At 43.3% G+C, this 12,032-nt stretch overlaps 1 pseudogene; it reads right to left on the minus strand.

The window, feature by feature from the left end:
• On the minus strand, positions 1–3,531 carry LOC117194060 (annotated as a pseudogene).
• Positions 3,532–12,032: the final 8,501 nt, after the last annotated feature.

Here is a 12,032-nt window from a genome sequence, read left to right on the forward strand (position 1 = left end):
TATGAAATATTTGTCTATAATCTTTAATCTTTAACTTTAAGCTTAGCCTAGAATGATGGGAAGTACAATTAAATAACAAATTCATTAAAATGTGTATGTAATGTGATGTATAACTGCTCTCACAGAACAGCATACGTGTTATTTCGATTCAAATTTTCCTTGTCATTTATGAGGTTTTCTAGTATTAGAAAACGTGGGATCACGGTTCCGGCGACTCTCACGATCTCAGAGCTTTTAGAAATAGTTCTAGAAGAACCTGTGCATCTTCTTCTTCTTTTCCCCCTCCGCTGGCGGCTGGGGATCCACAGACACCTGACGCTTGGGCATCAGAGGCGGAGGCACATCCGCAGCATGGCTTCCATTCGAATCCATTGGCGACAGTGGGCGCGGTGCCCGCAGGAAGGACGTCAGGGGAGGAGGACTGGCTCCAGAGCCATTCAGAGCTGGGTGGGTCAACGACTGCTCTTGGCCATCCTTCTCGATGCGGTCCAGTCGCGAGCCGTGCACCGATGCCAACTCCGAGGGGGTCTTCAGCTGACTGCCGCCCTCGTCACCGAACTCGCTGGCCATGCCCATGCCGATGGTGGCTCCCACCTTGTCGCTGGCCCGTTTGAAGTGATCGCTGAGCTTGATCTGCACCACGTTGATGAACATGGAGGTGAGGGCCAAGCCGAAGATCAGGTATATCATGCTGACCATCACATAGAAGGGATTGCTGGGCACCAGGTCGCCAAAGCCGATGGTGGACATTGAGATGAAGACGTAGTAGAAATAGTCCAGCAATTCCCAGTCGGACTCCAGCGTCACGTAGCCGGCAGTGCCCAGCAGGATGTAGGAGATGAGCAGCAGGGCGGCCACCGAAACGGGCAGATTGAACTCATCGTCCACTTCATAGGTCTCCGGGTACGGCGATGTGGGTGTCTCCGGGTGCTATGTGCCCAAAGACCTGCCCGCCTCGGCATCCGCCTGTGACTCGGCCTCTTCCGACTTGCCAAAGAACATGCTGGGCCGCCGCATGGCCATGTCGTAGACCGTATTGAAGCCGGTCATCGCGTCACGGATCTGCTGCTGTTTCCGGATGCGGCGGCAGGAGCGAGTGTAGTACACCCGGCGCACATAGGCCGACAGGAACTTGACGCAGCGCGTGAAGAGCTTGCCCAGATCGGCCAACACGATCAGGAACATGAGAATGCCGATGATCGCATAGATGATAGTCAGGGAGCGTCCCAGCTTTGTCTTGGGTGTTATGTGGCCGTAACCTGCGGAAGAGCGAAAGAAGAACATTAGTTTTATTCGCTCAGATGCATATCTGTGAAGACTACTATAGACTACTACTAGAATTCTCTATGGAGATATGGTATTAAAGGATCTCGGCCAGCGTATTCAGCTCATCCTCGAATTTTCTCAGCTTCTGACGGGCCATATACTTCCAGTCATCCTCTCTGGCAAAGATAAAGCAAAAGGGTAGGATCCGTGGTTTCAGTACCTCATGTTGTCCACAGGTTGTCGATGAAATCGCGCTTGACCTTGCGCACCTCGCACTTGTAGATATTCTTGGAGGCCCCCTCCGTGTAGCGGAACATAAGGCCATTGAAGCCCAGCAGGAGGGCCAGGCAAATGCAGTGCGAGATGCGCCAAGGGTAGTCCACCTTGAGGCGTCGCCACTCGTTCCGTGCCTCCAGCCAGAAGTGGGACACAAACGGACGGGAAATGATATTGTCGGGCAGCGGTTCTGTAGCCAAATCTTTCAAGACAATGCTTTCTACTTTATCCACCTTCTGCTTTCGCTTGAACAGATTCCGCAGTCGTTGCAGGAACGTCGCTTTGGGTTCCACTTTCGAAATGGTGTCTTCGGTTGTGGACAATTCTGGTTCAGGTTCTGCTGGGGGCTCATCCGATTTGGTTGGGACATCGATTTGTTCCGCTTCCTTGCCCCTTTCCAGGCTGGCGGATCGCTTGGATCTCAGTCGCCTCTCATGGCTGGAGCTGCGTTTGCCCTCCACCTTGCGTCCCGGCTCGAGCTCGCAGGCTGGCACTCCTTCGCACCCCCTCACCCGCCAGGCTCTGGGCCAAGGCTGCCTCCTCCTTGGCCGCCCTCTCCGCCGCCTCCATGTACTTCTGCATCAGCTCCGACTGTTGTTCCGCCTCCGAGGGTCGCGACCTGTAGGAGTCTGTCTGGGATTCCCCCACTTCGACATATTCGTGCTTGCGACTGATCTCCGCCCGCTGCTCGGGGGTCTTGGAGCGCCGTTGAGGTCGTACCGGCGACAGGGAGTTGTTTCGACTGACGGTACGACGATCCTCCGGTTTTGGGAGGGCTGACGGTGGCGGAGGTGGAGCTTCTCGAATGGGGGCAGCCACATAGCTCTGTGGCGGCTTTATGGGCCTTCTCGTGGGTATCTCCTCTACCGCATCCGCTTCGGAAGAGCTGAACTGCGTGGAGGATTCCTCATAGCCGCTGCTACGGTTCCGACTGCGTACCTTTGGCGTCTCGTGCCGCTGCAGGCGCAGACTGTGGATGAGCCGGCGACGCTCTTCCTCGTCCTGTGGCATCTGGATGCGATCGCTGAGCTTGCGGTAGCTTTGGAGCAGTCTCTTCCGCTCCTCGTTGTCCAGCTGCTGGCGATGGCGCTGCTTGTGCTCCCGCTTCTCTCGCTCGAAGAACCTTTTCTCGGCCTCGAAGCGCCTGCGCTCGTCCTCGAACCGTTGCAAGTTCTGCTCCAGTCGGCTGAGCGTGTCGTTGTGGCCACCACTGTCGGGGCTCGGCTGCGGGTTTGCTATGTGGGTGTAGGAGCTGCCCGTGGTCAGCACGCTCTCGCTGGACTCCTCCTTGTGGCGGGGCGAGGACAGGCTGCGATGCTTGATAAGCTGCACGGCGTCCGGACTGCTCAGCTTTTCTGACTCGCGGGGCTGCGATTGGCTTCTGCTCGCGGCACTGGCAAATGTCTTGTCCCTCCGACGCAGGATCTTGCTCTCGTGTGCGGACAGAGTGTCCGGCGGACGTATCTGCATGCGCACCATCTGCGGTGAGGGATCAGGACCAGGACCAGGACCATCATCCTCCCCTCTCCCTCCCCACCCGCTGGTGCTGTGTAATGGGTGTCTGCTCGCGCTGGCTGCGTCCCAAGCGGCGACGGTGGAGCTGGTGCTGCCTGGCCTCGACAGATGCTGCGACTGCCTGCCCCAAGTCCATATCCATGTCCAGTGTGCTACTTTCTCGTTCTATCTTTGGGTTAGCTCTCGCTCATGTCGTCTATTTATAACTGGATCATATTTTCATTTTCCCCATCCAAAGCAAAACGAATTTCTCGATGTAATTATATCACTTTCGGGGTGCAATTTCTTTTTATAGTGCCTCAACGGATCGTTCGTGTACACTTGATCTGCGTAACGGAAATTGCTGCAACTGTAAATTAATTTGGAATTGCTCGATATCTTTTCTAGGTACATATACAAATAAGAATGTATATACGGATGATAGATGTTCTAGAATCGTCACTTTTCTCGTACACTGGCCGCAGAGAGTCGACCACGTCTGGTATCGCACTGCTCAGAGCATGTGGAAGACTCAAAATCTTCAAATTGTTTATATATATTGTCTATATTTTTGGTTGGTTGCCACAACAGCTGTTTGGCTTTATGTGAATTGTGAATATAGGAATTCCTGTCTCTCTAAATATTCTCTCTCTGAATAGAAAAGTAAAATTTTGTCCACTTATTCGCTCAGCGTCCGAATTTTGTGGAAATATTTCGTAATAAGGTATACTTTTGAAATTACTCTATATATTCAAACATAGATCCTTTAAAAAAAAACGAAGGGGAACGTTGTAAGTTACTGCGGACACCGCAACTCTACATTTATACCCGATACTTAGTCAGTATAGCTCTCCTCCGGCAGACGCCGCTAATATTAAACGACACGACAAAGAGTGCGTGCGAGCCTGCGTAGCCACTGCAAATTAATTTGTTCCTTTTGGCTATAAAAATTATCTGATCTGATCCAGATTCAGCAATCTGATAGATATGTCGTTATCCATGATTCTGCGTTTTTAGTTTTCTCGAATCTGCAATATTGTGGATGCAACGGATTTTCGTCCTTTGTGTGGGCGGAAGGAGGTGGGGCGAAATTTTGAGATATACGTTTTATAGTGAGATCTAACAGGAGTGCGGATACTAAATTTGGTTACTCTAGCGTTAAAAGTCTCTGAGATTTGTGGATGCCCCAGATTTTCGTCCTTTGCGGGGGCGGAAGGGGGTGTGGCGAAATTTTGACACGAAACGGTCAAGGTCCGATATCACAGGAGTGTGGATACCAAATTTTGTTGCTCTAGCTCTTATGGGTTCTGAGATCCTTGAACTCATATTTTACAATTGGCAAAACCGACCATGAAACCTGTGTGTTAGAGAGAGACAGAGCGAGAAAGAATGAAATTGTTTTCTTGATTCTGGCTATAATAATTATACGATCTGGTTCAGATTTTGCACTCTAGAAGATATAGTCATCTTCTAAGATTCTGCGTTTTTAGTTTTCTCGTATCGTCGAAATTGTAAATGCCACAGACTTTCGCCTTTTGTGGGGGCGGAAGTGGGCAGGGCAAAGTTTTGAAATATTCTTGTAGCTGTGACATATCACAGAAGTCTGGATCCAAAACATCGTTGCTCTAGCTCTTATAGTCTTTGAGCAGTAGGCGCTGAAGGGGACGGACAGACGGACGGACGGACAGACGGACAGACAGGCTTGTTGTGACAGTTGCCCCTGGTTACACAGGACACAAACAACCGTGTGCGGCGAGGGGTCACGTTGTGTTTTCGGGAGTAGTCCCGGCCAAAAGCCTTTATTAATCCTTTGTGTATATTTAGCGACCGCTTAAAGCAGTTGAGTGCCACACATACGTACATACCCGTGAATCTTCATGTTGATTTACGAGTAAACCATCGCTTTCCAAGTGCAAATTGGCTCCACTCTGTGCGTTTTCCACTTTTTATTACACCTATAAATTTGGGGGCTTACTTTAGCTCTAGCATGCATTAAATATGCTTAATATTAAGTCGTGTGAATTATTAGAAGTGTGAAAGCAGTTTTGAAACAAGATCTGTATTCGTACACAGCCCGGTAATAGAGTTTTGTTATACCCGATACTCCAAATGAGTATAGGCGTATACTAGATTTATGGTGAAAATGGATGTGTGTAACGTCCTGAAGGAATCGTTTCCGACCACATAAAGTATATATATTCTTGGTCAGCATCAATAGCCGAGTCGATTAAGCCTTGTCTGTCTGTCCGTCCCTATGAGCGCCTTGTGCTTTTTGATTTTTATTGAATAAATATTATTCTTGATTTTTATTGAATAATTATTATTCTTGATTTTTATTGAATAATTATTATTCTTGATTTTTATTGTATAATTATTATTATAATTATTATTGTTGATTTTTATTGAATAATTATTATTTTAGATTCTTATTTTATGTATACATATATCTCCAGACTGCACAATCTGAACCAGATCGTATAATTATTATAGCCTGAATCAAGAATACAATTTCCTTCTCTCTCGCTGTCTCTCTCTAACAAACAGGTTTCATGGTCGGCTTTGCCTATTGCAAGAAGTGAGTTCCTAGATCTCAGAGACTATAAGAGCTAGAGCAACCAAATTTGGTATCCACACTCCTGTTAGATCTCACTATAAAACGAATATTTCAAAATTTCGCCCCACCTCCACAAAGGACAAAAATCTGTGGCATCCACAATATTGAAGATTTGAGAAAACTAAATTCGCACAATCATAGAGAATGACTATTGTGGAGATAATGTTTTTTATCCCCAATCGGCCGACTAATTAATTTTTGAAGCAGAAGTTTACTTATCTACGGAATCCTGTCGAATGAATACTGGAATGTTATCTTTCATTGTTAAACGCAACCAGAGGCCTACTCTGTTCGGGGATTTGAAGGATAAGAAGATATCTTATGTAAGGTCCAACTATTCTCGACATACTTGATCTGAGTATGCACTTAAAACCGCATTCCTTTACATTAAATGTGTCAGAGAGCCAGGTGTTCAAAGAGCCAAACGAGGCCGGCTTCAACTTGTTTGCTATAAGATTTCATCCCTAAGAATATATCATACTATGGATGTACTAATTTCTTACAGAGTATTGACCTTCAGGAAATAAAATTGTTTATCTAAGTATTAAAAATTAACAGAACTATGGATACCAGGCAATCAAAAATGTTGATAGGTGGTTTATTCCATTCATTCTTCACTTTCAAACAATTTGCTTTTGGGCGCTCAAGTTTGGTGGGACTTAATCCACAATGTCGTTTTTCAGCTCAACAATGTCCCTACTCCCTTACGTTTCTTAGGAGTACTAAAGTAGAAACTTGGTCAATTGTCAAGAATTATGTGGGTAGAGCTAAAGTTTTAGTTAGTCAGCATTATTCAAGGGAATATCTAAATTGAGCAATTGGAACAATTTTTCTCTTACGTTTTATTTGGTTTTTTTGTTTGATCTTTTTTGCTAAAACCTTTTTTTAGACAAGATAAAATAAAAGAAAGTATTTAAAATAAGCCAATAAAATAGAAAATTGATTCATTAATCGGATAAAACTATGTGGGCAGGGCTGAGGGTAATATTCTAGCTAGTAATCTTCAACGGAAGATCAAAAACGAGGAATATGTATTATAGAACTTTAATTCGTCAGTATATTTACGGCATATTTTGAAAATGAGACTCTATATGTTGGTATAGTTCTGAGGGTCAGACCGTATCTGATTTTCTTGCCACCACTTCTAGCTCACACACCTTTTATATTTTTCATAGTATTTTCTAGTATTTTTTAGTATATTTTGACCGACCGCCTGAAATGATAAAATAAACTCAACAAATACAATTTAACTAACAAAAATGGAGCACTTCCTTTTCATCAGCGAGCGAGACCGGTCGTGTTTTTTCTTAACAGTCTGAAAAGTGACTTTTTCCAAGCAACAAAGGCTTAATTAAAAGTGACTTTAAAAATTGGATCATTGTTTATTTCATACAAATCTTCATCAATATATAAATTATTCCTCTTTTCATTTCTCAAAGGAGAGGTAAGTCTTTGGCAATCTGGTTAAACCAGCAAGTATGGCGGACGCCGGTCACTCGGTGTCTGCCAAATTGAAACCACCTGATCAGGTGGCAAAAAGCGGCAAAATTCATACCCAAAAAACAATAGCAAAAAACTTCAGTGCTTTGTGTTCAGGTGTGAAAGAGGACATATTCGACAGCTTGACTAACGAAAAGTACCCAGCAAAAAAGATGCGCAAGGAACAAAAAAGCGACAACACCAATACAGACATAAATAACAAAATGCTGATAGATGATGACAGTAACAAAATGGTGGAGGCTTCTGACGGTGTGACCGTTCACAATTCGCACACAAATGCCATAAATGGTTTTACTGGAAATACTGAAATGACTAAAACACTGAATAAAAATACTAATCCGATTATAAACCCATCAAATGTAGGTATCGAAAGAGAAACAGTGTTGTATAGTGAGTGCCACATCGGTGATGAGGCTGTACTAGTATCGACTAAGAACAGTACCATCTTCGAAAACAAAAACACCAAAAATGGCTTATTCTTTTTTGAAAAAATAAGACACCTTAAAATCAAAGGAATTAAAGAAATCGTAGCTCTTGCGCCTACACTATACAAGATTTATTTTAAGGTTTTCAGCGAAGCAAATGATTTAGTTTTAAATGAGGAGTTAAAAAAAATGAATTTAGTGGTATTAATACCAAAAGACTATGTGGAATCCTATGGAGTAATTAAAGGGGTGCCCCTCGGTTTTTCTGAGAATGAAATTATGGATAATATTACTTCTAACATAAAAATTAAGTCAATTGAAAGATTAGCAAGAAGGCAGAAAATTACAACCGATGACAACAACGAAACATTCAAGCTCATACCATTAGAAACAGTCAAAATTGGTTTTGAGGGTTCAGACATCCCAGAAAAGGTATCTCTTTTTGGGATATGTGGGATGAAAGTAAGCATATATGTTCCCAGAGTAAGGCAATGTTATAATTGTGGCAGACTTGGTCACACTTCGACCAGATGCAAATCAGCTAGGAGGTGCTATAAATGCGGAGTCGAGGAGTGCAATGGGTCGTGCACTGGTCTCAAGTGTATCCTTTGCAATGGGAAAAATCACTCAGCTAAGGACAGACTGATGTGCCCAGTATGGACATTAACAAAATAATGACAATCAAAAAAATCGCGCTTAAGGAAGTTCTTAGCACTTACTCAATCCATCAAAATTTTTCGCTGTTAGATAATTATGAAAAAAACTATCCAAAACTAGACATAAATGAGGAAAATGTTCAAAACAAAAACGTTAAAGCAAATGAAGTTTTAAAAAAACAGTTATGCGAGCAGGTTAGTGCAGAGACCTTTGGTTCCTGCACAAAAACCCCACTATCACTTAGAATCATATACCAGCGATTCTAGTAATCACGTACCATTTTTTTAAAACAAAGAACTAAAAGAAAACAAATTTACCATTCAACAGATGGTTGACATGTTGTCTCGTTTAGTCGACTCAAATGATGTGTCCATCCATCAAAAAAAGTGACCAGTACAAATGATTACAATATGGAACATAATGCAGACAGAAAAATGAACAAACAGAGAGAAACGAACCTTTTTAAAACATCTAAATAAATATGAAATTTTTACAACATAACATTCAATCTATTAAAGCCAATAAAAACGACCTAGTATTCTACTTAAACAATAAAAACTTCGACATTGCCATTCTGGCTGAAGTTTTCTCTCACGATCTCCGTTTTAGGAAACTAGCCAACTTCAATATGTTAGAAAAACATAGAGAGGACGGTTATGGAGGAGAGGCGATTGCCTACAAAAAATAATTAAGAGTTAAAAGACTGATATATGAGACAGAGCAAGATATAATTATAGCAAGAACCATCAACAACAAAGATAAATTTCTTATCACCTCAGTATATTTTGAACCTTTGTTGTCTCTTGCATCCTTCAAGCAAGCGATTAACAATCTCCTTGAATATTTAGATGCATTCGGAAAAGTCATAATTGCAGGAGATTTTAACGCAAGACATACCTTTTCTGGAGACAGAACCAACAGTGGAAAGGGAACTTTTCTCATGCAAGCTATGTCAAATGCTGGCTACAGTCTAGCAAATGACCACAGTCTCACATTCAGAAGACACATCGACTCAACATCAGGGTCTGTACTCGATTTAACTTTCACAAAAGGTATTCATATAGAGAATTGGAAATGCGAAAAGTTTTACCTAGGAGGCAGCCACCATCACCCAATAACCTTTGGAACAGCAGGATATCAACACAAACTCAAAACTTTCCTTGCCAAAAACAGGCTACTGAAAAAGCTAAGCCAGTTTGAGGCCGACAAAGATATGGATAATTTAGCGAAGAACATCCAACAGGAAATAAAAGCAGCTACTTATGAAATCAAAAACAAATGTCCAAAATTATGGTGGGACGAGAATTTAGCCAAATTATTCAGGGAGTTTGCAGAGTCGCAGAAGAAGGCAGCTTCAGAACCCTCCTTTCAAAATTATTGTTCTGCTGTTAACCTCAAGGTTAAATGGAAAAAATCTGTTAAAATTGCCAAAAGAACTAGCTATGTCAGGAAGTTAACAGAGTTAAATGTAAAATCGAACTCAAGAGAAGCCTGGAGATTCCTCAGAAATCTAAAAAACTGTCAAGAGGACACCCCAGAAGTTTTCGACCCTGACAAAGCTGGGCCATACCTGGAATTCCTTAACGAACAAATAACCTCAGAAGCAAAGGATGTAGACGAAGAAATGTACTCAACCAAGAACAATGAAAATCCGTTCTTTTCCTTGGAAGAGTTAGAGGCTGTGTTAGTCAGAAACAGAAAAACGGCAGGAGGAATAGATCACATCACATACGAGATGCTGAGTGCTCTTAACACTAGTATAAAGACAGAACTTGTACATTTTTACAACCGTCGAGTGGCTATGTGCGATTTCCCAGTCGAATGGAGATCTATCAGAATTGTACCAATACCGAAAAAAAACATGGATCTGACTGACTTAAAACATTTTCGACCCATATCCCTCATTTCGACTCTAGCCAAGACAGTAAATGGCATGGTGAAAGCCAGGCTGGAAAAGCATATACAAGAAAACAAGATTATACCCTACAGATCTTATGCATACCAAAAAAACAAGTCTGCAGCGATGTGCATAAATGATGTCATCAATGTGGTAGCGGCAAAGAAAAAGAACAAGGAACACGTTACTCTTGTGGTTGTTGACCTCAACAATGCCTACAATTGTGTTAACCTGAAATTCTTAAAAATACTAATGGAAAATGAGTGTTTTCCTAAAACATACATTGACTGGATCATCAGTTTTATGTCTATGAGACTACTGAAAATAGGGGAAGCTGTTCAGGTAGTTCAGGGAGGAATCCCACAGGGCTCTTGTCTGTCGCCCCTCCTTTTTAATGTATACACAAAAAGACTACATCAGATCTGTGATAGAAATACTCATATGATGCAATTTGCAGATGACTTTGTTATAATCTCTCACAACAGAGAGTTTACTGTAGCGTGGATTCCACAAAAGTTTCTCGACAACAAGGACGCGGTGATGAGGCAGCTGCAGCACATCACCGACGATCGGGAGCGTGTCAACAAGCAACTGGAGACCCTGCAGGCCGACAACGACTTTCTATCCGGTCGCTACCTAGCCACGTCCGAAGAGATCGAGAACCAGTACATAAATCTGCCCAACACGGTCGTCGAACTTCAGGAGCTCATGCTGCGCCAGCAGAGCGAGTTGATTCAGGCCCGCGTCAGCAGCGAATATGAGAAGCAGAGATGTGTCAGCACTTTAGACGAGATTCAAATCCTACGCGCCCAGCTGAAGGAGAGCAACAACGAGCGACGGACCTACAAGCAGCAAACGCAATTAGATATCAAGTCCCTGCAGTAAGTTTTTTCGGCACACTCAAGTTCGCTGCAAGTGGTTCATACATATACGAAATCACATTCGCAGGGATCGTCTGACAGAACACTTGCTGACGGTGCAATCGTACGAGACGACCAAAACACAATTGGAGCGCAAAGAGGCTGAGCTTAACAAGCAATTGTCCGAGAGTCGGGTGGATATCATTGAGCTGCAGGAAGCCAATGTAAGTAAAGAGCTTTCCTATCCACACAAATACCTCAATCCCATTTCTCCTCATTTACAGGAAAAACAAAACAAAACCAATGCGGACTACAAAGCAAAGATAAAGACTCTGCAGGAGGAGCTGTCTACCATGGAGACGGTGCAAAAAGATTTTGTGAAATTATCTCAAACCCTTCAAGTGAGTTTCCATATAAAAACACGTTTATTGACTTAAAAAATATAATTTTCAATAGATTTCGTTGGAGGAGCTGCGGCATGCCGATACGGAGGTGCGCTGGCAGGAAGACGAAGATGTGAACAACTGCCCCACGTGCCACGCAGGCTTTACGGTGATGGTGCGGAAGATCCACTGCCGGCATTGTCTGTCTGTGATATCTGTCACACATTGCTCACGCCAAACACCGCTCCCTACTTCAGTCAGGGACAGCCGCCGCAGCAGCATCACAACCAGAATCAGAACCAGAGCCAGGGCCAGCAGCAGCAGTCCAACTAGGCGAGCAGGGGAGGGCAGGGTTCAAAGCCTATATTTGTTGTGTATTATTTACGATTGTGTGAACTACTTTAGTTTTTTTGATTACTATTTAGTTGGTATATACTTCTGGACCTTATTGCTCTTTGTTTGTGCTCCGATATTATGTTACCATTACGATTACGATTACGATTCTAGGTGCAACCTTTCCAAGTCATATCCGCTTTCTGTTTGTTCGCCGATGCCAGATAGATGTAATCCTTTGTGCTCCACATAAGCTTTTCATTATTGAATTGAATTTAACTCAAAGCAAATATACAAATCAAAAACAAAATACGTTTGCTCCTCGAT

The sequence above is a fragment of the Drosophila miranda genome, assembly GCF_003369915.1.
Source record: "Drosophila miranda strain MSH22 chromosome Y unlocalized genomic scaffold, D.miranda_PacBio2.1 Contig_Y2_pilon, whole genome shotgun sequence".
In the NCBI taxonomy this organism is placed as follows: Eukaryota; Metazoa; Arthropoda; class Insecta; order Diptera; family Drosophilidae; genus Drosophila; species Drosophila miranda.